At 45.2% G+C, this 26,858-nt stretch overlaps 1 long non-coding RNA gene and 1 pseudogene across 1 annotated transcript; both read left to right on the top strand.

Moving 5' to 3' along the window:
* Positions 1–229: 229 nt before the first annotated feature.
* On the top strand, positions 230–23,383 carry LOC123084527 (very-long-chain 3-oxoacyl-CoA reductase 1-like; annotated as a pseudogene).
* LOC123083563 (uncharacterized) lies at positions 6,758–8,616 on the top strand. The gene is made up of 3 exons (XR_006439317.1): positions 6,758–7,022; positions 7,158–8,423; positions 8,527–8,616. It is a non-coding gene; the product is annotated as an uncharacterized lncRNA (long non-coding RNA).
* Positions 23,384–26,858: the final 3,475 nt, after the last annotated feature.

Here is a 26,858-nt window from a genome sequence, read left to right as displayed (position 1 = left end):
GAGAGCCAGCGGAGCAACCATTGCATCTCCCCCACCTCATGTGAGTTTCATTTTTGTGCCATGCATTTGCTAGAGTGATTTGCCCGGCTATGTCTTGCTTCACATCCATGTCGACCGATACATGCATGCACATTTCATGGTTTGCTATGCAGAATTTGCTAGAGAGACCCGCAGCTTCTTCCCCGACCAGTAGCCGCTAACTAATCCACAACACAAGGAGATGAACATGATGGCATGGTTCGCATCACCGGTCGTTCTTGGCGCCGTCTATGTAGCTGCATTGGCGTTCCGCCTCGTTCCTCACTTGGCTGTGTGCCTCCGGCGTCCCAAGGACCTCCGGCGCAGCTACGGCACGTGGGCCGTCACCACGGGGCCAACATCCGGCATTGGCTGGTCCCTGGCCGTGGAGCTCGCGCGCAGTGGGCTGAACCTTGTCCTCATCGGCCGAGACCCGGCCAAGCTCCAGGACATCTCCCAGACGATATGCAGGGCCGCTCCCACCGTGAAGACCAAGACTCTAGTCTTGGACTTGTCGCTCCTCGCCACCGCCCATGGTGAAACTCCAAGCAAACTGCATATTCCCTCCGTTTCATTTTAGTATAAAATTAGGTCAAAGTCAAAATTTGTAAAATTGACTAACTTTATATTAAAATTTATCAACATTCGCAATATGAAATCAAGATTATCAAATGCATCGTGAATTTTTATATGTGGAGTAAAAAGAAACGGAGGGAGTGCTTACATTATTCCATGCATTTTAAGGAAGCTAATTGCGAGCTCATTTGGCAGGCGACGAGGTGATGTGACGGCTGCGGCAGACCGTGGAGGCGCTGGACGTCGGCGTGTTGGAGCCCGGTGCGGTCTTCCTGCACGAGGCCGGCATCGAGGAGTTGGTGGATATGATACGGGTGAACCTGTTGGGGCTGACAGAGGTGACAGCGGCGGTGATTCCGGGCATGGTGGAGCACCGGAGGGGAGCTGTGGTCAACATGGGCTCAGCTTCGTCAGAGGCCATCCCCTCCTTACCCCTCTACACCATGTACGCCGCTACTAAACGGTTAGCACATTTCAAAGCAATGAATAACGTTCACAAGGTCATGTTCCATTGATTCTTTCCATGCAGCTATGTTGCTCAGTTCTCTAGGAGTCTTCACGTAGAATAAATTCATCGCCCATAATCTACTCCTTAGTAACTTCCCCAAGAAGTTGAGCGATCGAGCAGCCAACACTATATTAACGTCTAATCCTATCTTTAGGCACAGGCGCTTCGCGCCATATACTCCAACGCCCGAAACCTATGTGCGCACGGCAGTGCAGTGGATCGGCCATGCCCCACTCTGTGTGCCCAACTTGGGACACCGGATCATGTGGTTCTTTTCCGGCATTGCGCCCGACTTTTTGCTCGATGAGATGCTCCTGCATGATCACCTATGGCAGAGGAAGGAGATACAGAGGATGAGGTTATTGCCCACAAGGAACTGAATGCTAGATGTGGTTTCCTTATGTATTATCTATGGCAGAGGAAGAACTTGGTCATCTAATGTATTACATTTCATGAATCTAAAACAATAGTTAAGATAGATGGCAATGGTCCAATTTTTTACACTCTTAAGCTGCTATATCCATCCGTACAAATAAAGACGTATCCACGTTCAAGCCCTCGGATCGAGGTAATGCATTACTACCTGGTTGTCTGTTTTTTGATAATCCAGCATTGTATGAAAACTAGTGTTTTTGTATAAAGGGTTTGATCAAAAGATCACGTGAGGTGTTTGCCTCGGATGATTCTATCTACAGTGTAGTATGTCGACTATGGCTAGGTTTACAAGTCCGGATTCCGTTGGTAGACGACTAAAATATAGAAGACCAAGCTAGTAGCTAGATACTCCCGCACTTCCGGTTTAAAGGGCTCATTTAAAAATTTCAGATATCCATTATATTAGGCTCGCGTTGAGTTGAATTAAGTGAAATTGCTTTGAGTCTCACGTCAAATTTAATTCATAGAGATGAGAGGGGGGGGGGGGGGGGGGGATTAGTGGTCATGCATGCATCTTATTCTATATGCACCATGCAAGTCCAATTAGAGAGAGAATGCTGCACTTATTGCTTTGAGAGTCGAACATGTGAGAAATATTTCATTGTGTAGTTTTTTGTGAAGGAAATATACCCTAGAGGCAATAATAAAGTGTTTATTTATTTCCTTATATCATGATGAATGTTTATTACTCATGCTAGAATTTTATTAATCGGAAATTTAGTACATGTGTGAATACATAGACAAACATAGTGTCACTAGTATGCCTCTACTTGACTAGCTCGTTAAATCAAAGATGGTTAAAGTTTCCTAACCATAGACATGAGTTGTCATTTGATTAACGGGATCACATCATTAGGAGAATGATATGATTGACTTGACCCATTCCGTTAGCCTAGCACTTTCGTTTAGTATGTTGCTATTGCTTTCTTCATGACTTATACATGTTCCTTTGACTATGAGATTATGCAACTCCCGTTTACCGGAGGAACACAGGTGTCTCCGAAGGTACTTGTTGAGTTGGCGTATTTCGAGATTAGGATTTGTCACTCCGATTATCGAAGAGGTATCTCTGGGCTCTCTCGGTAATGCACATCACTATAAGACTTGCAAGCAATGTGACTAATGAGTTAGTTGCAGGCTGATGCATTACATAACGAGTAAAGAGACTTGCCGGTAACGAGATTGAACTAGGTATTGAGATACCGACGCGAATCTTGGGCAAGTAACATACCGATGACAAAAAGAACAACGTATGTTGTTATGCGGTTTGACCGATAAAGATCTTCGGAATATGTGGGAACCAATATGAGCATCCAGGTTCCGCTACTGGTTATTGACTGGAGACGTGTCTCGGTCATGTCTACATAGTTCTCGAACCCGTAGGGTCCGCACGCTTAAAGTTCGGTGACGATTTATATTATGAGTTATGTGTTTTGATGTACTGAAGGTAGTTCGGAGTCCCGGATGAGTTCGGGGACATGACGAGGAGTCTCGAAATGGTCGAGACGTAAAGATCGATATATTGGACGACTATATTCGGACATCCGAAAGGTTCCGAGTGATTCGGGTAATTATCGGAGTACCGGAGAGTCACGGGAATTCGGCGGGGAGTGTATGGGCCTTATTGGGCCTTAGTGGAATACAGGAGGAGGAAGCCTAGGACCCCCCCCCCCCAAGCCCAATCCGAATTGGGTGAGGGGGCTGGCCCCCCTTTCCTTCTTCTCTCCCTCCTCTTTCCTACCTCTCCTACCACAACTTGGAAGGGGGGGTCCTACTCTCGGTGGGAGTAGGACTCACTTATGGCGCGCCAAGAGAGGGCCGGCCCTCCCCCCCTCTACTCCTTTATATACGGGGGAGGGGGGCACCCCATGGAGACACAAGTTAATCTGTTGATCTATTCCAGCCGTGTGCAGTGCCCCCCTCCACCATATTCCACCTCGATCATATCGTAGCGGTGCTTAGGTGAAGCCCTGCGTCGGTAGCAACAACATCACCGTCACCACGCCGTTGTGCTGACGAAACTCTCCCGTGAAGCTCTGTTGGATCGGTGTTCGCGGAACGTCATCGAGCTGAACGTGTGCTGAACTCGGAGGTGCCATACGTTCGGTACTTCGATTGGTTGGATCGTGAAGACATACGACTACATCAACCGCGTTGTGCTAACGCTTCCGCTTTCGGTCTACGAGGGTACGTAGACTCACTCTCTCCGCTCATTGCTATGCATCACCATGATCTTGCGTGTGCGTAGCAAATTTTTTAAAATTACTATGCTCCCCAACAGTGGCATCAGAGCCAAGTTTATGCGTAGATGTTATATGCATGAGTAGAACACATGTGAGTTGTGGGCGATACAAGTCATAATGCTTACCAGCATGTCATACTTTGGTTCGGCGGTATTGTTGGATGAAGCGGCCCGGACCGAGATTACGCGTACGCCTACGCTAGACTGGTTCTACCGACGTGCTTTGCACACAGGTGGCTGGCGAGTGTCTGTTTCTCCAACTTTGGTTGAACCGAGTATGGCTACGCCCAGTCCTTGTGAAGGTTAAAACATCACTAACTTGACGAAATATCATTGTGGTTTTGATGCGTAGGTAAGAACGGTTCTTGCTCAGCCCGTAACAGCCACGTAAAACTTGCAACAACATGGTAGAGGACGTCTAACTTGTTTTTGCAGGGCATGCTGTGATGTGATATGGTCAAGACATGATGCGATATTTTATTATATGAGATGATCATATTTTGTAACCGAGTTATCAGCAACTAGCAGGAGCCATATGGTTGTCGTTTTATTGTATGCAATGCAATTGCCCTGTAATTGCTTTACTTTATCACTAAGCGGCAGCGATAGTCGTAGAAGCAATAGTTGGCGAGACGACAATGATGCTACGATGGAGATCAAGGTGTCGTGCCGTTGACGATGGTGATCATGACGGTGCTTCGGAGATGGAGATCACAAGCACAAGATGATGATGGCGATATCATATCACTTATATTGATTGCATGTGATGTTTATCCTTTATGCATCTTATTTGGCTTTGATTGACGGTAGCATTATAATATGATCTCTCACTAAATTTCAAGGTAAAAGTGTTCTCCCTGAGTATGCACCATTGCCAAAGTTTGTCTTGCCGAGACACCACGTAATGATCGGGTGTGATAAGCTCAACGTTCATCTACAACGGGTGCAAGCCAGTTTTGCACACGCAGAATACTCAGGTTAAACATGACGAGCCTAGCATATGCAGATATGGCCTCGGAACACTGAGACCGAAAGGTCGAGCGTGAATCATATAGTAGATATGATCAACATAGTGATGTTCACCATTGAAAACTACTCCATCTCACGTGATGATCGGACATGATTTAGTTGATTTGGATCACGTGATCACTTAGATGATTAGATGGATGTCTATCTAAGTGGGAGTTCTTAAGTAATATGATTAATTGAACTTTAATTTATCATGAACTTAGTCCTGATAGTATTTCGCAAATAATGTTGTAGATCAATAGCTCGCGTTGTTGCTTCCCTATGTTTTTATATGTTCCTAGAGAAAACTAAGTTGAAAGATGATAGTAGCGATGATGCGGACTGAGTCCGTGATCTGAGGTTTATCCTCATTGCTGCACAGAAGAATTATGTCCTTGATGCACCGCTAGGTGACAAATCTATTGCAGGAGCAGATACATACGTTATGAACGTTTGGCTAGCTTAATATGATGACTACTTGATAGTTCAGTGCACCACGCTTAACGGCTTAGAATCGGGACTTCAAAGACGTTTTGAACGTCATGGACCATATGAGATGTTCCAGGAGTTGAAGTTAATATTTCAAGCAAATACCCGAGTTGAGAGATATTAAGTCTCCAACAAGTTCTATAGCTAAAAGATGGAGGAGAATAGCTAAAGCAGTGAGCACGTGCTCAGATTGTCTGTGTACTACAATCGCTTGAATAAAGTGGGAGCTAATCTTCCAGATAAGATAGTGATTGACAGAATTCTCTAGTCACCATCACCAAAGTTACTGGAACTTCGTGATGAACGATAGTATGCTAGGAATGACGAAAACGATTCGCGAGCTCTTCGTGGTGCTGAAATCGACGAAGGTAGAAATCAAGAAAGAGCATCAAGTGTTGATGATTGACAAGACCACTAGTTTTAAGAAAAGGGCAAAGGAAAAGAAAGGGAACTTCAAGTAGAATGGCAAGCAAGTTGTCACTCCCATGAAAAAGCCCAAAGCTGGACCAAAGCCTAAAACAGAGTGCTTCTACTTCAAAGGAAACGGTCATTGGAAGCGGAAATGCCCTGAAAATTTGGTGGATAAGAAGAATGGCAAAATGAAAAAGGGTATACAACAAAAATGAGATATTGTGACAAAAATCCTTGTGACGGTGGGTGACGACATCACAGAAATACCCAATGTGTGACATTTTATAGGTGGCATCACCGATCGGTGCAGATCGGTGACGATTAATGTCACCAAGTTGCCTCGGCCGTTGAGTGCCACCTAGCTACCAATTTCTATGACGATATGGTGACTTCCATGACGAACCTACTAGAGTCATCGAATATTGTGAAGGTGTGATGCCCATTTTCCCGTCATGTAACGTCTAGCTGTCAGACCCTTCATAGGTGCTTCATGGCTTATGGAGCAGCAGGACCCACGCATAAGTGTTGACAGTGGGACCCACCAATGTTTATTCATAGGCTATTGAGCAATGCAATTATTTTGTTCTATCTAATGTAAACATGTACTGGTTGGGGAAAAGGTTGTTACAAATGTTCTTGAGCTTATTCATATGGCATTGTTGAGAAGCGAGCGTCACTCCGGTGGCTAGCAGCGTGGGGTGTGCTCGCTGCCCACCAACGTTTGAGTGCTAGACTTGCCATTTGTGCTCAGGTGATTTATTCTATAAAAATAATCCATCAACGGTTAGTCTTGATTAGTTCTTTTTCTCATAGGTCACTGCAGTTGATTTGTTCTATCCAAAAAAATATAGGCAGTGGTCGTGAGCTAATGAATTGGCCGTGATGTTGTTTTGATCCAGGGAATAACAAAAATAAAAATTCAAATAAGAGTGCAATCTTCGCAATCTTTTTTTAGAGTGGACGAGAAAAAAATGTATAGAAATAGAAATAAGGAGGAGAGTGAACGAGAAATTTTTTGGCGCAGGGATTTTGAGCCACCACCCACGTCCCACCTCGCACGCTATCTTCCCTTCATTTCTCCCTCGAAGACCGACGGCCCACCTCCCATTGCTTCGTACGGTTCTTCTTCTCCCGCAATTGCAGCGACACGCGGCGGAGATTGGAGGCCACATCACCGGCCGAGATCGGATCCACCGCATCAACTCGCGAGCAACAACTCGTCGGCCTCATCCCGCTTGAACGGATCCGTGCTCCTCGTCCCTCTTAAACGGATCCGCGCTCCTCATCCCGTCAGCCCCCTTCCCCGCTGTTCCGTCGTCGTTGCTCTCCCCGCCGGTTAGTTCCTTCTTCCCCAACGCATTAGATTTTTCTAACTCGATGAATTCACGTGCTAAATAATCTGTTCGATGGGCGAGGTGCTACAGATTTGAGTTTGCCACAGCACGTAATTTTCGCTTCTCATCTGTACAGCTGAAAACCAAAGGGGGCACAGACCACAGACCTGCAATTCCCGCCGGTCGTGGGGTGCTGACATGTATGCAGCTACCGCGGGCTGCGGGGTGCCGGCGTGTACAGATACTGCTCCAACAGGCGGCGGCCATCGTACCTGCTCCACCTTTCAACCCCTTTTCTATGGCAAATTGCAAATTACCCACGCGTTGCTCTGTCAGTACGAGATGTGCTTGCACTTGTGTATTGTTTGCTAGATCTGAACTATTCTATTTCAAAACCAATTGTGATTTGCTAGATCTGAAGTATAATATTCCATATAGCTGATTCTTTTTCTTCTTTCCACCAAAAATAAGTCGAAGAAGAAAGTATATTTTACAAGTAATTTTGGCCTGAAATCAAACAGAAGCCAACGTTTTTGCAAAAATTTGGCATTCACTATTGGGCTACAATCCAAACAGTCGTAGCTTACCAATATGCATGTCCTTGATTTGGTCATGACTATTTTCGCAGGGCTACATGGTGCTTAATTCAAACACACACACTGTACAATGATCTTTTATTTAATTAAATTCTAGATGCTCTATACACCGATGGATGTTTGCTTGATTTCCAAGTAATTTATTTATTTCGATCTGTTCCAGAATTCAGGCAAACATCCACTGTATTTTCCATTTTTGCAATTTCAGAAATTACTCAGTTCATATCACCATGCATCTATTTTCTAGTAGCAATCCATAGTTCCATCTGCGTGTACATGCCTACAGGGCCCCCGTGTATTGCTTATTTGGGTTGCACTTCATCGTTGAGTGCATGTTGGCTGTAGGTTTTACCTGGTTGTGAGGTTCTTTCTTGTTTTCTAAACTATGCCAACTAGTGTAATAAACTTTATGATTTTCTGAACTATGCCATTGCCTATACTAATATTAAGTTTCTTGCCTTGTTTTCTTAGGCTTGCTGATTGCTTCTCGCCGACCGTGCCCTAGCTGCATCCTGCATGCTGCTTGGACCACTTTTTTAGATCCCAATGCATTGAAATCTTCAATTTTTGTTAATATTGTCTTGCGTGCACTGCCTATTAACAGTATTTCGAGTTTACATCACTGCTTTACACAATATATATTGTTTATTTTTTGAATACCAATGCAAAGCCAATCTATGTTTGCATTAGTTATATATACAATATTAGTGCATCATGTATTTACATTCTGAGCTATCTACATTACTATATTCATTTGTGTTTCAGGAAAGTACGCATGCACAGGGAAAATGGCTACATATTTTCAGGTCCAATTCTAAACAAGTTTAAGTGAAATTTATTTTGTTAGTGTATATACCATTGGCAGTTAGGTAGTTTGGCAATTCATTGCACTCTCGTCATCTTTTGCAGCTTCAAGTACTACAACCACGCCACTAGTTTCGGTGAGTGAGATGGAAAGGAGGGCATTTCATGCAGAAGATAAACACAGCAGTCAGGCATGTGCCACTTTGAGAGATGCATGGATTGCATGTTCTTAAATATAATCTAGCTTTTGTTATGCGTGCTATTTAACCATTATAACTTATTCTTGGGTTTATTGTTTCATTGGCCCACCTTCATGATTGCCTTTATACTTAATAATGTACAATACTCCTCTATTTCAGATTTATAGTTTGATATAGATTGTAAGATTCTTAGTGGGACTCTTGTACCTTGTTGTCTTGTTTGTTTTCATCTAATAAAGATTCCTTGCTTCTTTGTTTCATTAATTTATAGGCATCACCAGGAGTTAATCGTGGGACTTAAAGCATAAGAGGGAGCACTTGAAGAGATGGATCGGATCAAGAAGAACTGGAAGACATTAGGAAGGCAAGAATTAAGGCCTAGAAAAGAAGCACTGAGAAATGGATAAACTGGTTGTTTTCTCTTAAGAGCTCAATCAACTCAGCAGCCCCAACCTCATGGTGCATGAACGCCATCATGAAAACACTTTTGTGGTCTTTAGTCATCTAAATATTAGTTTGCAACTTGTCTATTGTTGTGAGTGTCAAACATGTGAATCAGTGTTAGTTTTTATTGTCACTTTTATTGAGAAGATGATTTGGCTAAGATGACTGAATTTATAATATGTTTTCACATTAATTGTGGTTAATGTATTTTGACTTTAACGTATTTATATAATGTGATGTGGTATGGATTTGGATTTCATTGGATTGGATAATTCATTGTAATTTAAAATTGAAATGAATAAAATATGGCAAGATGAGGTTGTATTAATCATTGTCCTATGATGACATGGCAACAAGTCAGTGACGTTGCTTCATCACTAAACATGGTTGACTATGCATATTTTCATCTACCTTGTGACATTTATTAGTCGTCACCGAAATACAAAGTGGATGACGTTGTACAAAACGTCACCGAAGGTCCCATTTTTAGTGACGTTAAGTGTGCGCGTCGTCACTAGGAGTTATCTGTGACGGGGATTCTGTGACAATGCTCGTGACGCTCATAAAACGTCAAGAAGGTGTGTTCTATGACGTTTTTGGCTATTGCATGACATAATTTGGCTCGTCATAGTAGGCCTGATCTCTTGTAGTTATTGATGTGTACCTTACTAGTCTTTATAGTAGCCCCTGAGTATTTGATACTTGTTCGGTTGCTAAGATTAGTAACTCGAAACAGAAGTTACAGAATAAACAGAGACTAGTTGAGGGTGAAGTGACGATGTGTGTTGGAAGTGGTTCCAAGATTAATATGATCATCATCGCACATTCCCTATACTTTCGGGATTAGTGTTAAACCTAAATAAATGTTATTTGGTGTTTGCGTTGAGCATGAATATGATTTGATCATGTTTATTGCAATACGACTATTCATTTAAAGTCAGAGAATAATTTTTGTTCTGTTTACATGAATAAAACCTTCGATGGTCATACACCCAATGAAAATAGTTTGTTGGATCTCGATCGTAGTGATACACATATTCATAATGTTGATGTCAAAAGATGCAAAGTTGATAATAATAGTGCAACTTATTTGTGGCACTGCCATTTGGGTCATATCGGTGTAAAGCGCATGAAGAAACTCCATAAAGATGGATTTTTGGAATCACTTGGTTATGAATCATTTGATGCTTGTGAACTGTGCCTTTTGGGCAAGATGACTAAAACTCCATTCTCCGGAACAATGGAACGAGCTACCGACTTATTGGAAATAATACATACCGATGTATGCGATCTAATGAGTGTTGATGCTCGTGGCGAGTATTGTTATTTTCTGACATTCACATATGATTTGAGCAGATATGGGTATATCTACTTAATGAAACACAAGTCTGAAACATTTGAAAAATTCAAAGAAATTCAGAGTGAAGTGAAGAATCATCGTAACAAGAAAATAAACTTTCTACGATCAGATCGTGGAGAAGAATATTTGATTTACGAGTTTGGCCTTCATATAAAACAATGTGGAATAGTTTCACAGCTCACGCCACCTGGAACACCACAGCGTTATGGTGTGTCCGAATGTCGTAACCGCACTTTATTGGATATGGTGCGATCTATGATGTCCCTTATCGGTTTACCACTATCGTTTTGGGGTTATGCATTAGAGACAGTTGCATTCACTTTAAAAGGGCACCATCAAAATCCGTTAAGATGATGCCTTATGAACAATGGTTTGGTAAGAAACCAAATTTGTCATTTTTTAAAAGTTTGGGGTTGCGATGCTTATGTGAAAAAGTTTCAACCTGATAAGCTCGAACCCAAATCGGAGAAGAGCGTCTTCATAGGATACCCAAAATGAAACTGTTGGGTACACCTTCTATCACAGATCCGAAGGCAAAATATTCGTTGCTAAGAATGGATCCTTTCTAGAGAAGGAGTTTCTCTCGAAAGAAATGAGTGGGAGGAAAGTAGAACTTGATGAGGTAATTATACCTTCTCCCAAATTGGAAAGTAGTTCATCACAGAAATCAGTTCCAGTGATTCCTAAACCAATTAGTGAGGAAGTTAATGATGATGATCATGAAACTTTAGATCAAGTTACTACTGAACCTCGTAGGTCAACCAGAGTAAGATCCACACTAGAGTGGTACGGTAATCCTATTCTAGAGATCATGTTACTTGACCATGATGAACCTACGAACTACGAGGAAGCGATGATGAGCCCAAATTCTGCGAAATGGCTTGAGGCCATGAAATCTGAGATAGGATCCATGTATGAGAACAAAGTATGGACTTTGGTTGACTTGCCCGATGATCGGCAAGCCATCGAGAATAAATGGATCTTTAGGAAGAAGACTGACACTGACGGTAATGTTACTGTCTACAAAACTCAATTTGTTGCGAAAGGCTTTCGACAAGTTTAAGGAGTTGACTACGATGAGACTTTCTCACCCGTAGCGATGCTTAAAGTCCGTCCGAATCGTGTTACCAATTGCTGCATTTTATGATTATGAAATTTGGCAAATGGATGTAAAGACTGCATTCCTGAATGGATTTTTGGAAGAAGAGTTGTATATGATGCAACATGAAGGTTTTATCGATCCAAAGGATGCTAACAAAGTGTGCAAGCTCCAATGATCCATCTATGGACTGGTGCAAGCATCTCGGAGTTGGAATAAACGTTTTGATAGTGTGATCAAAGCATGTGGTTTTATACAAACTTTTGGTAAAGCCTGTATTTACAAGAAAGTGAGTGGGAGCACTACAGCCTTTCTGATAAGTATATGTGAGTGACATATTGTTGATCAGAAATGATGTATAATTTTCTGGAAATCATAAAGGAGTGTTTGAAAGAAGTTCTTCAAGGAAAGACCTTAGTAAAGCTACTTACATATTGAGCATCAAGATCTATTGAGATAGATCAAGACGCTTGATAAGATTTTCAATGAGTACATACCTTGACAAGATTTTGAAGTAGTTCAAAATGTAACAGTCAAAGAAAGAGTTCTTGCGTGTGTTGCAAAGGTGTGAAGTTGAGTAAGACTCAAAACCCGACCATGGCAGAAAATAGAAAGAGAATGAAAAGTCATTCCCTATGCCTCAATCATAGGTTCTATAAAGTATGATGTGTTGTGTACCAATCCTATTGTGTACCTTGCCATAAGCTTGGCAAGGGGATACAATAGCGATCTAAGAGTAGATCAATGGACAGGGGTCAAAATTATCCTTAGTGAGGACTAAAGAAATGTTTCTCGGTGACGGGGGTGATAAAAGAGTTCATCGTAAAGAGTTACGTCGATGCAAGCTTTTACACTGATCCAGATTACTCTAAGTCTCAATCTGGATACATATTGAAAGTGGGAGGAATTAGCTAGATTAGCACCGTGTAGAGCATTGAAGACATAGAATATTTGCAAAATACATACGGCTCTGTATGTGACAGACCCGTTGACTAAACTTCTCTAACGAGCAAAACATGATCATACCTTAGTACTCTTTGAGTGTTAATCACATAGCGATGTGAACTAGATTATTGACTCTAGTAAACCCTTCGGGTGTTGGTCACATGACGATGTCAACTATGGGTATTAACAACCACTAGTGCAGAACCGGACAATAGCACCGGTTCGTAAGGCCCTTTAGTGTCGGTTCCATAACCGGCACTAAAGTGTGGTCACTAAAGCCCCCCCTTTAGTACCGGTTCTGCACGAACCGGTGCTAAAGGGAAACCACGTGGCACGAGCCAGCTCCGGGGGCCTGGAGCCCTTTAGTACCGGTTGGTAACACCAACCGGTACTATAAGGTTTGGGGGTTTTTAGTTTTATGATTTCTTTTTTATTTAATTTTGTGTTTCCATTTTAATTCTTTTTCGTTTGCTGGTATTTTACGATACTACACATTGTAAACGTTATGCATATATATATATATATATATATATATATATATAGAATTTCTAGTAGAACCAATCATCGAGTTCAACATGATTGTCATGATATTATAAGCGTTCATATATAACACCACAAAAGCAAATCACTTAAGTTCAGAACGAAGAACACGGACATGAAAGGCCAAGTACTAATTAAGAGCAGCATGAAGAACTAGCTAAATCACTCCTGCTAGCTACTCTCTCTCTGGTAAAATAGCATAGAACATGTATAGCTCTCCTGATTGATCATACTGGAGCATGCCGATGAACCTGTCTCCTAATCGTGGGCTGCGCTTCTCATTGCTGCCCCCTAGTACTTCTCTGCGATCATTAACAATTTTCCTCCAATCTTTCACTATTAAGCATTCATCGCTTCTAGAAATCCTGAATGCATTCATGTGCAATGCAGGATATCTTGGCCTTAAGCTAACAATTGACATCTGACCTTTAGTCTCGATCCCCTGAGGCACAACTGTCATCGGGAGTCCCTGTTGAAGAACATCGTATAGTACTTAATTAATATACTCAGCAATGAAAGTTTAAAAAAAATATGTATGCAAAATATGCACTGAGGACAAATAGTAAATATCTTACCATCATTCCTAAATAGATGTGACCGTAGTTCAATACCATCACTATTGGTCGCACGTTTTGAGTACTAACATTTCCAAGTGCAGGAAAAAATTTGTCTTGACAGTATGAAGATCCTCAAGCCATGAAACATAATGACTTATCTCCTCGCAGTTTAGTTCAGCTCCGGGACAGTAGAAGGTCCTGTCTACCAAGCGCCGGACATGTTTGGTTGAATGGAGATAAGCTGTCAATAGAAATTAGTTGTCAGTTATTTTTGAAATAAGCAATATCAAAGACAAAAATATATTTGAGAAGAACTCACATAATGGTAGAACTGGAGGCGTCTGCACATCGACCCATATGTCTCTATTACCTTCAATATCATCTTCCGGACGAATATCAAAGGTGATAACCATACCAGGCTCAAATGCATAAGCCTTGCATAGTGCTTGCCAAGTTTTGCATTCAAAATAGGTGTACGTGTGTGCATTGTATACTTTGACGTTGAAAGTATAACCATCATGCTCAGTTTTCAGGTAAGCTCTCTTTACCTCCATAGTTTCCATATCTTTGAAACCTATCTTATCCAAGACAAAAATTCTTGCATGGCATGGGATGCGCTAGTAGAATAGTGAAAATTAAAAATTATAAGTCAGGCAAATGAAGCATATATAAGTCATGCTTAATTACGAAAACAGACTTGTCGTTGTGACTTACTGTATCGAATTCGAAAGTCTCATCCAGCTTGATGCTGAATCGCCTACCATCAACAAGGAAATTTCTGTCGCACTGGCCGCGCTCGTCTTCACAGTATGTGCACATACCGAAATTTTTTCCGTCGTCAGACGACATTTCCTATGTTCATATTAGGCGAAACATTAAACACTTACTAATTCAATTAATTCAACTACTTCTATTAATTCAACTAAGCATTTACTAAAAATAAACTAGTTATATTAATTCAATTAGTTCAACTAAGCATTTACTAAAAATAAACTAGTTATATTAATTCAATTAGTTCAACTAAGCATTTACTAAAAATAAACTAGTTCTATATATTAATTCAACTAGTTCAACTAAGCATTTACTAAAAATAAACTAGTTCTATTAACTTTTCTATCTAATTCATCTAACATTTGACATTAATCTAACATTTATATAAACTCAAAATATATAAAAACATTAAATAAACAGAAAAACTCATTAACAAATAATATTTTAATTAGATAATCAAATTTCAGATACGACAATTTTCTTACTAAAAATAAACTAGTTATATTAATTATTCAACTAGTTCAAATCTCATATACCTAAATAAACTAGTTCGACAATTTTCTTACTAAAAATAAACTAGTTATATTAATTATTCAACTAGTTCAGATCTCACATACCTAGCTAATTAATATCTAATTAAATTTTCTAAAAAACAGAAAAAAGAAAATAAGTAAAAAATGTGTGTGTGTGTGTGTATGTGTGTGTATATGTGTGTATGTGTGTGTACGCCACCCCGTACGCCGCCGCCCCATACGTACGAGCGGGGGAGCCGGCGTACGAGGCGAGGGCGGCGGCGTACGGGGCGGGGATGCCGGCGCGCGGGTGCGAGAGACGTACGGGACCGCGGCGACGACGACGGACGGCGGCGGCGTTCGGGGCGGCGGCGCGAGACGACGACGACGACGGGCGGCGGCGGGGACAGCGACGACGACGACGGACGACGGGCGACGGGCGGCGACGACGGGATCGAGCGGCGCGCGGCGATGTCGAGAGGTTGGAGACGAAAGTGGGGAGATGTAACTGAAATTTTCGTAAGTGCTATATATATAGGATGGGCCTTTAGTACCGGTTGTAGCCACCAACCGGTACTAAAGGCCAACTTTGGCCAGGCCAAGAGGCGGGAAGAGCAGGCCTTTAGTACCGGTTGGTGGATCCAACCGGTACTAAAGGGTGATCTTTAGTACCGGTTGTAGCCACCAACCGGTACTAAAGGCCTCGCGCTGCCACCCCAAAGTTTAGTCCCACCTCGCCGGGCGAAGGGCAGCCGCACTGGTTTATAAACCCAGCCGCGGCTACCTCTTTGAACTCCTCTATATAGCAGGCTTGTGGGCCTAAATTCTGCGCGCTGCCCTGTGAGTCTGCTGGGCCTTTAAGGCCTGTAATTGCACGCCCGTGGCCTAGCAGGCCCACAGGGCAGCGCCCCAATTTTTTTATAGTTTTTTTCTTTTCTGCTTTATTTTCTTCTATTTATTTCTGCGTAGTTTTTTGTATAGTTTTTTCTTTTCTGTTATATTTATTTTCTTCTATTTATTTCTGAGTAGTTTTTCATCTAGTTTGCCAAAATTCAACATTTTCAGAGTTCATTTTGTAGTGATTTTCAATTTCACGGTCATTTTATATAGTTTTTTTCTTTTCAGCTATAGTTTTTTTTCCTGCTATTTTTTCTTTTCTGCAAAACTTGATGGTCAAAGTCTGGAGTTATAACCAAAGTTTAAAAAAAAGAAATGCCGACGTGCAATTAGTTTTTGCCATAACAGAAGAAGTCCGGAGTTGTAATAAGTTATTAAAAATAAAAAAGAGGTGCAATGCTCGTTAATTTGCTTCAAGCCTTTCGGAATAGTGTAAACTGCACTGCGCATAGCTCCGTGCAGTCTACCATATTCCTGAAGGCTTGAAGCTAAGCAACGTGAGCATTGAGCCTCTTCTTCATCGTCTCTGCACTCAGGGCTTATAAACCGCTCCTAGTCCCTCTCTCTTCGCGAGGTGGGACTAAAAAACAGCTTACTAAGAAACTGTAGTACTGGTTCATCCATGAACCGGTACTAAAGGTGCTCGTGGGGCCCCAGCCTTACCTGACACAACCTCATTAGTACCAGTTCGTGGCACGAACCGGTGCTAAAGGTTCGCCACGAACCGGTACTAAACAGCTCCTCCCGCCTAGCAGTTGGTGCATACTGAACGCAAAAAATATAAGAGCATTTAGATCATGATCTTATATTTCTTTACAGTCTAAATTGTCAATATGATCTTATAACATCAAAAATACTTTGATCATCAATGATCTTTGTGTGTACAATCTGAATTGTCAATATGAGTCATCAACGATTTATAAACCGATGAAGACTCATATTGCGGCCACAAATTCTACACATAGAGTTTAATGAAGACCAAGTGCTTGTGATAGTTTGAGAAATAACATATTTAAGGTGGTAAAAGGCTTGTTAGGGGAGCGAGGTGGGACTAAAAACAGCTTGCCATAACCTCATTAGTACCGGTTCGTGGTACGAACCGGCACTAAATGGTGATGGTGGGGCCATAGCCTGACCGCAGGCTGACACAGCCTCTTTAGTACCGGTTCATGTGCTATTGATCGCCGCCACGAACCGGCACTAATGTACACATTAGTGCCGGCTGAAATTCAAACCGGCACTATTGTGCTTCACATTTGACCCTTTTTCTACTAGTGAACATACAGATGTGGATATTGGTGTTAAATCACATGGTGATGTGAACTAGATTATTGACTCTAGTGCAAGTGGGAGATTGAAGGAAATATGCCCTAGAGGCAATAATAAAGTTATTATTTATTTCCCTATATCATGATGAATGTTTATTATTCATGCTAGAATTGTATTATTAACCGGAAACTTAGTACATGTGTGAATACATAGACAAACGTAGTGTCACTAGTATGCCTCTACTTGACTAGCTCGTTAAATCAAAGATGGTTAAAGTTTCCTAACCATAGACATGAGTTGTCATTTGATTAACGGGGTCACATCATTAGGAGAATGATACGATTGACTTGACCCATTCCGTTAGCTTAGCACTTGATCATTTAGTATGTTGCCATTGCTTTCTTCATGACTTATACATGTTCCTATGACTATGAGATTATGCAACTCCCGTTTACTGGAGGAACACTTTGTGTGCTACCAAACGTCACAACGTAACTGGGTGATTATAAAGGTGCTCTACAGGTGTCTCCGAAGGTACTTGTTGAGTTGGCGTATTTCGACATTAGGATTCGTCACTCCGATTGTCGAAGAGGTATCTCTGGGCCCTCTCGGTAATGCACATCACTATAAGCCTTGCAAGCAATGTGACTAATGAGTTAATTGCGGGATGAAGCATTACATAACAAGTAAAGAGACTTTCCGATAACGAGATTGAACTAGGTATTGAGATACCGACGATCGAATCTCGGGCAACTAACATACCGATGACAAAGGGAACAATGTATGTTGTTATGCGGTTTGACCGATAAAGATCTTCGTAGAATATGTGGGAACCAATATGAGCATCTAGGTTCCGCTATTGGTTATTGACTGGAGACGTGTCTCGGTCATGTCTACATAGTTCTCGAACCCGTAGGGTCTGCACGCTTAAAGTTCGGTGACGATTTATATTATGAGTTATGTGTTTTGATGTACCGAAGGTAGTTCGGGGTCCCGGATGAGATCGGGGACATGACGAGGAGTCTCGAAATGATCGAGACGGAAAGATCGATATATTGGACGACTATATTCGAACATCGGAAAGGTTCCGAGTGATTCGGGTATTTATCGGAGTACCACAGAGTTACGGGAATTCGCCGGGGAGTGTATGGGCGTTATTGGGCCTTAGTGTAATAGAGGACGAGGAAGCCTAGGACCCCCCCCCCCCAGGCCCAATCCGAATTGGCTGAGGGGGCTGGCCCCCCTTTACTTCTACTCTCCCTCCTCTTTCCTTACTCCAACTTGGAAGGGGGGGAATCCTACTCCCGGCGCGCCGAAGAGAGGGTCGGCCCTCACCCTCCTCTACTCCTTTATATACGAGGAGGGGGGGCACACCATGGAGACACACGTTGATCTGTTGATCTATTCCAGCCGTGTGCAGTGCCCCCCTCCACCATATTCCACCTCGGTCATATCGTACCGGTGCTTAGGCGAAGCTCTGCGTCGGTAGCAACATCATCACCATCACCACGCCGTCGTGCTGACGGAACTCTCCCGTGAGGCTCTGCTGGATCGGAGTTCGCAGGACGTCATCGAGCTGAACGTGTGCTGGACTCGGAGGTGCCGTACGTTCGGTACTTTGATCGGTTGGATCGTGAAGACGTACGACTACATCAACCGGGTTGTGCTAACCCTTCCGCTTTCGGTCTACGAGGGTACGTAGACTCACTCTCCCCGCTCGTTGCTATGCATCACCATGATCTTGCATGTGCATAGGAATTTTTTTGAAATTACTACGTTCCCGAACATTTTGTATCCACAAAACTCATGTCATCCACTTATCATCTACCTTGGTTGATAAGATATCAGATTTTGAGTCCTTTAAATCGAAAAGGAGGGAGTACATAACAGAGTCATTGTCTTGTGCCCCGAAGTGGCCATGAGCAATCATCAAAGTTGCATTGCATCATCAAGAAAATCATCAAAATGTAGGCACTCACATAAGTAATTAGTAATATTCAAGACTGAACATCATGGGCTGCCACACATGGTTTGGATCAGTACTTCATGATTGTGCGTGCTATATATTTCCAATTGTAGGTCAATTAATGCCTCGGAAAAGATAGAGGGAGAGATGACCCTGGAACGGCTGGCCTGAAAAGGATGGCACGTGGACCCATGAATGATTGACCGTTGGTGCATTCATCCAGACAACCATGTCACAAATACCCGTACTCCATCTGTAAACTAAATAAGAGTGTTTAGCACGTGGACCCATGCATGATTGACCGTCGGCACATTCATGCACACAGCCTCACTGTGTAAACTAATATAAAAGTGTTTAGCACGTGGACCCATGCATGATTGACCGTCTGCGCATTCATGCACACAACCATGGCACAAATAGTCGTACTCCCAGTATAAACTAATATGAGACGTTTAGCTTTGATCTAAACACTCTTGTATTGTTTTTCGGAGGGGGCATGTTTTTTCTTTTCTTTCGAAGGCGCTCAAACATACTTTATCTTATGGTTGCTTTCCATTTAAATAATGTTGATGGCACCTCTGGTAACAATATTACCGTTATTTATTCTTTAAGGATGATAAACTATCATCAGCCACTAGACTTTGTTTTAGGTAGGCATATAAAACCTTTGCTTGTTGTATTTCTAGGAGTTTTGATTGTTTGTTTTTGTTGTATTATTTTTGCTTTGTATTAGCTGGTATTATTTTTGCTTTGTATTTATATTTTTAAAAAGGGTTTTGATTATCTAATTTGGTACATGTACTTTTTTTATTATGCATAAAACTTAACATTTTGGGCAACTACACTTTTTGTACTAAAAAACTATTGCCTGCGTTTTGGAAAAAAAGTAGTCACCTATGTTTTGACAAAACACAATCGATTTATGGAGCGCCATAGAGCATGTAAAAAAAACTTGTCGATTTGTGGACCGCACTATATTTCAGTTTTTAGAAACAAAGGAAATGAAACATGCGGCAGTCTCTCTTTTGGTCGATATCAATGAACATGTTCATTTGCTTGATTTTGCATATCATGTGTAATCAATTCGATTATGGGCACTGATGTTGATAGTTTATCTTCCCAAAAGAATAAAATAGCAATGACATTGTTATCGGAGGTGACATATATTATTTATAGGGAAAGCAACCATAGCATAGAGTATGTTTACAGATTTGCTAAACATAGTCACCTTCAAAAGGAAAAAAAAAGGTCAAAAAAATCCCGATATAAACAGCTCCATATACTAGCTAAGGGCATCTCCAATGGCTGTAAGATAGTTGTTGGTAGACTTTGCCATATAGGATTTTTGATGATGTGTCATACAATAAATGAGGGAAAAGAGGAAGGTTATATGTACATGAACCAACACCCCTTGCACAAGCTCCAATGTAAAATGAGAGAGCACCTTATTTATTATCTCACATCTTATTGGGCAAACTAGATAAAACCGATTGGAGTTATTGTATGTTAAGGTGTTGGTTGATGACATGACATATTTTACCAACAAGCTAACATACAAACTGTTGTAGATGCCCTAACTGCCTGAGTATTTCTGCCATTGTTGTGTCATTGCATGTGCCAACGCGTCAATCGTGCATGGATCCACGTGCTGTCTATTTTCCAAGAGTATCAACCTACAAGCCAGTCGCTGTCTCTTTATTTCTCTCTCTCTCTTGTCTGTCTCTCCAGCATGGCAATCATGGAGTCCCATGACGTTCAGTTAATGGTCATTATATGCAACAGTGATTTAGTTGATGCTTTGAGGCAATGTTATGCTCCCATTTATAGAAATGCTTGTCATCGTTCTTCTCGGCATGAGTGGAGCAGTAATTTGAAGAAGAAGAAGTGGAGCAGTAATTTGGAGAAGAAGTGGAGCAGTAATTTGGAGTAGTTTGAATTCAAACAAATTTAATATGTAGAGTAAAAAGAAACAGAGGGAACAACCGCGGTGATTCCTGGCATGGTGGAGCGCGGGAGGGGAGCTGTGGTCAACTTGGGCTTGGCTTCGTGAGAGGCCATCCCCTCCTTACCCCTCTAGACCATGTTGTTGGAGCTGACTCTCTCAACTCCCTTCTTCTCTCACGGCTGTTTCACACAACCTACACACACGAGACAATGGAGAAGACGATATTTGGTGAGCTGCCGTATCACACAGCCAAGCTCTTTTCTTGTCTCTATTCTCTTGACTGCTAAACAAATGTGCTCTGTTTAAGTACAGAAACGCACGCACTAACCAGCCGGTACTCTCGGCAACAAACTCCCACTAACCCATGCATGCACTAACGCACTACCCATGAATATCTTACTCCTGGAATCTCTCGAGCGGCCACACGACTCGGCCATACAACTAAATACTTATGCATGCTAACAAACTAATGATGACTCAGCCAGATCAGCTGGCTCAACTTGGCCATGCAGCTCGTCACGCTTCACCTGCTCACTGCTCGCCGCTTCACACGACGTTGCCGCGTCACATGGCACTACCGCACCGCATCACACGGTCGGATGGCATCTCGCTGCAGCCATGACTTTGCCGGAACAGTCCTAAGCTAATCTACATGCAAGACTGAAATAAACATGAAAATACAAAATATCAAGATTAAAGCTAACACATGTCCGCCGCCACTAAAAAGTAAGCACATCTCGAAGCAATGAATAACCTTGACAAGGGGTCCCCTCCCCCACCCTCCCGTGCCTCCGGCCGCGCGCGCCGCGCCGCACCCCGCCTCCCTCCTCCCTCCCAGCCCGCCCCCCGCGTCGCCTCCCCGAGCGAGGCGACCGGGGGCCCATGTCCCCGCCCTCCAGCGCCTCCCCTCCCGTTCCCCTCCTCCCGCCGCCGCCGGCCTGCGCCACCGGGCCCTGCCCGCGTGGTGTTGGCGGCGGCGGCGGCCGTCCCTTCCCCGCGCGCAGTGCCACGGCTCGGGTGGTGGCGTCCCGCGACGGTGCTCCTCGGTCAATGGTGATTCCGGCAGCGGCGGCTGCTCCTGGCGGCGCAGCTCCGGGTGGCCTAGAGGCGGCGGCACAGCCCCTTGGCAGCGCGCTGGCGTGGTGGATGGTGGCGGCACCCTCCCGGCCCAGATCTGGGCCCTTTTGGGCCCCATCTGGGTCTGGGCGGGCCTGACTCGGTCTCGCCTGCGACGGCTCCGGCGGGGGCGGTGGTGGGGCAGCTCGTGCGGGGGGTGGTGGAGACGGCGGCACGTCTTCTGTAGCTTGGCGTCGGGTTCTTCACGAGCCCCTTTTGGGCTCGGCCGGGCCTCGAGGGCCTGGTACGCTCCCCTTGCCACGTCCGGTCGGTGACCGCCGATGGCGGTGGAGGTTGTCTCCTCCGGCGTGGCTGCTCTCGTTGCCGTTCCTCGTTCCCGGCTGCTCCCTCTCGTCCTCGTCGGTCTCGCTTCGATGACCACGGTGAGGCGGCGGTGATGATGGCAAGTCCGTGGCGGCGCAAGTTCGTGGGTGGGTTGTCTGGTGGTGCGCGTTGGACCGTTCGGGGTTGTGGGTGTTTGGCGGATGGGAGAAATCCGGGCCGGCTTGCCGGCACCGACGCGGTGACGCCCGTGGGCGCCATCGTTCCTTGCTGAAGGGCGTCGGGTCTTTCCCTTCCCCACGCCCCTCCGCGTACCGGTGGAAACCCTAGGACCTGTCCGGGCAGCAGCGTCGTCGTCGTCGTGTTCCTTCCTGAAGGTGCTGCTTGGTATGTGGAGGTTCGAGGTGCCTGGAGCGAGGTGGTACATCTCCGGTGGGCGCAACGGTTTTGGGTTATCATCGTTTTCGTCGATCCGACGCTGTGGACATTATTTTCTCTCTTGTTTCTCTTTTGTTTTTTTTGGGCATGCTTGTGTTGTTTGTCCCAGCAGTCCAGCGGGGCGAAAGCCTTTTTCGTAATAACATTGACAAGATAATGTTCCATTGATTCTTTCCATGCAGCTATGTTGATTAGTTCTCTAAGAGTCTTCACGTCGAATATAGAAGAAAAGGGATCGAAGTGTAATGCCAGGTAAAATAAACTCATCGCCTATAATCTACTCCTTATTAACTTCCCCAAGACTTCGAGCGATGGAGCAGCCAGCACTATGTTAACATCTAATCTTATCTTTAGGCACCGTTCTTTGCGGCCGGCATGATGGCGTCCGCCTTCGCGAGGCCAGGTGCTTGGCGCCATTGACTCCAACGCCTGAAACCTATGCGCACGGCAGTGCGGTGGATCGTCCATGGTCCGCTCTGTGTGCCCAAGTTGGGACACCGGATTATGTGGTTCTTTTCCGGCATTGCGCATGACTTTTTGCTCGACGAGATGCTCCAGTATGATCACCTATGTCAGAGGAAGGAGTTGCAGAGGGTGAGGTCATTGCCCACGAGGGACTGAATGATAGATGTGGTTCCTGATGTATTATACTTCCTCCGTTCCTAAATCTAAGTCTGTAGACAGATTTCGTACATACATCCGTTCCTGACTACATACGGAGCACAATCAGTGAATCTACTCTTTAAAATGCATCTACATACATTCGTATGTGATTCATAATGAAATCTCTACAAAGACTTATATTTAGAAACGGAGGGAGTACTTCATATATGGCAGAGGAAGAACTTGGACACATGATGTATTATATTTCATGAATCTAAAACAATAGTCAAGATAGATGCAATGGTCTATTTTTATATTCTTAATCTATCCCATGCATAAAAATATGATTTATCCAGGTTCAAGCACTCGGATTAGGTGGGATGTTTGCCTCGCATAGTTTTATCTACGGTGTAGTATGTTAACTATGGCTAGGTTTATAGGTCCGGAGTCGGTTGGTAGATGCCTAAAATAAAGAGCTGTTCCTCAATACTGAATAATGGGATCCCCTCCCCTTCCCTCCCGTGACGCGCCCGCGCGCGCCGGGCGGGAAACCCTAGCCGCCCCTCCCCTCCGCCCCCTCTTCCCTCCCCTCCTCCCTGCCGCCGCCGGCGAGCTCGGTCGGGCAAAGCCCGGTGGGCGCGGCGGCGGCCGGGCCTTTCTCCCCCTCTGCTCGTGGTGCGCTGGCGCGGGCGGCGTCTTCGAGCGGTGGCGCTGGGCGGCCCCGGGGTGCAGCGGCGGGCTTGCGGGGCGGTGGGGTGGCTGGCTGCTGGGGGCGCGCCGCCGTCCTGGATCCGCGCGGGGCGGGTGGCTGCGGCGCTCCCTTCTCGGGAGGTGGCGCGCGGACGGCCTCCTGCTAGATCCGGCCGGATCTGGCAGTGGGGGTCGGCCGGCGCCGCTTGGCTTCGGTGGTGCGTGCCCAGCGGCTCCGACGCTTGGAGCTCGCCGGGCGACGCGGGTTGGGCGGCGGTCTGGTGTGGCCGTTGCTCCGGCCGAGGGAGGCGGCGTGGGGAGGCCCGGCGCATGATGGCGGCCTCACGGTGTCGTGGAGGCTTCCCGGTGGCTCGGCGGATCTGCCTGCGGCGGCGGGCTGGCTTCTCCGGCGTCGGCTCGTCTGCATTCGGTCTGTCTCGGCCTTCACCCCATCTCCTCGGCGCCCGGGCGCTTCTTCCATCGAAGGGCTGGCCCTCTCCCAGCTGCGGTCCATCGCGCGTCTCACCCCCGGTGCAGCAGGACCGAGCTCGTCTCGCGCACGATGCAGCAGGACTGACCTCGTCCCCCTCTCGGTGTTGCAGGACCGAACTCGTCTCGCGCTCGGGATTGCAGGACGGGTCCATGGATGCCTGTGCTGGCCGACCTATTGGGTCTCGACGCTGGGGGTCGCCCAGGGGTGCGAAAGGTGGGACCTTTTCGCCCGTCTCTCTGGTCGGGGTAGCGGCGGTCCTCGAGTGAGGTGGTGTCAAGGTCTTCGATACCGGGGCGGCGGCCTTAAAGGCGGTAGCGTGGTGCTCTTGGGCAGAGACCGTGGCTTTGGTGATGCCATGTGGCCATGGCCACGTGGGCGGCGTGGTAGCCGGGGTGTGGCGTTCGGTGGCGGTGAGTGTTGGCCGGGGTGAAAACTTGTTCTATCTTCGGACGGACCGGCGGCGGCGAAGCTCATTCCGTTCTTGAAGGCGTCGTCGCGGCGCTCACAGCCCGTCGTGCAGCTCCGCGGGAAACTCTGATCCTTGGATCAGGCAGTGGCGGCATTCCGGTGCCGTTTCCTTCCCGAAGGCGCCGCCTTGGAGTTCACTTTTGTCGTATGCAGCTTCATCTCTTCGTGGTAGTAGTGCTAGGTGTGGTGTTGCTGCGCTCAGCGCCTTTGTTCCTTGCCTTGGGTGTGTGTGTGGTGGTGGCGTGCATTTGTATCGGCTGATGTGGATCTTTGCTTTATTTATAAAGCGGGGCGGAAACCTTTTTCGGTAAAATAAAGAAGACCTAGATATTTAAGTAACAGAGTGCTTGTCTTGTACCCCCAAGGGGCGATGTGCCATGTATTGCCGGTGAACTTTTTTTAACATCAGTACAGACACACGTGTTCATATACACGCGCATATACTCATCTCTATGAACGCACGCACGCACACCCTACCTTTATGAGTACCTACGAAAGATTGAGCCGGCATAGCATCTTGAAATTTACGAAGTCATAGTAGGCACCTCATCGTCGACGGGAACGTCTCCTCCCACTGAATGTGCACCGCTGGAAATCCTGAAATAAATTCAGGAATAAATGCGAGCACCAGGATTTGAACCCTGGTGGGCTGGGGATACCACAGTCCCTCTAACCATCCAACCACAGGTTGGTTCGCTATTGCCGGTGAACTTCAAATAGCAGGCTAGGGCCAGTCTACGGTGGTTGGGCCTCTTATGTACCCCGTAGCTATACCTCGGGGGCATCACATTGCCAGTATCCCCCTAAGGGCATTTCTAACCGGTCCCTTATAACCGGTTAGAGGAGTAGAAAAGCGGACTTACTTCTCTAACCGGCACCTAGCCGACCCTTTATCTGCGTGAGAGAGTAAATTTTTTTACTCCATCCTCAAAATTCTCCTTATATTTACTGCACCACGCGAAGGTAGAGTAAAAGCCGTTCCTCTCCTCCATCACCTCCCCCTCCCTTCCCGTGCCACGTCTGCGCCAGCGTCGCCCCTCTCACCCCCCGTCAGCACCCGCCCGCCGCAGTGCAAGCTCCGTAGGCTCCGCCTCTATTCTCTACCACTTTGATTTGTGCCTCCTCGTCCCATCACCGGCGAAAAAGTGGTGGATCTGCGGAAGCTCCCGCAGCCGCCAAATTTGGCATTTCCTACCTCCACCGGCTGCACCTTGTGATGGATTGGCCGGGAAGCAGACCGCACAGCCCCGGGAACGCATCCGTGCCGCATGCAGGTAACAGCTCCTCCTCTAGCCACTCAGATATCTCCCATCGGAGGTTTGCCGGAAAATACACGCCTGGCCGTCGCCCGGGCTCAGCGTTGGCGCAGCGGCTTGCTGGCTCGCAGCTGCCGGTCATGTAGTGCAATGAATGAACGCGGTAGGTGGTGCACTGAGTTTCAACGACGCTGCAATATCCCGGATGGGTGTTCTTCAAATGCACAAACGATGGGTATGTGCTTGTTTTGATTCGGTTCTCCACCGGATTCGGCGCAATTACAGTAGCTCATTGTTTGCTCATCTATGTCTGTAGGATGATGGATGCAAATTTTGGTATTGGGAAGAAGAATATATCGATCTATTGATTGCATGAAAATCAATAGATGTTCGTGCACTCGTTGCTAAAACTGAGGCTAGAGATGAGACTAGATATGAGAAAGTTGGATATCTTCTAAAATGTCTAATTGTGGTTCTTAGTTTTTTTTTCCTCTTGCTGTTGTAGAAAAGGATTGATAAATTATCATGTACTCCATTGTCGTTGAATGAAATAAAGAAGTAAAGAAATGTGTTTCGGTGGCCGAAA

The sequence above is a fragment of the Triticum aestivum genome, chromosome 4A, assembly GCF_018294505.1.
Source record: "Triticum aestivum cultivar Chinese Spring chromosome 4A, IWGSC CS RefSeq v2.1, whole genome shotgun sequence".
Taxonomy (NCBI): domain Eukaryota; kingdom Viridiplantae; phylum Streptophyta; class Magnoliopsida; order Poales; family Poaceae; genus Triticum; species Triticum aestivum.
The sequence above is the reverse complement of the archived record's forward strand: the minus strand, read 5'-3'. Positions and strand labels throughout refer to the sequence as shown.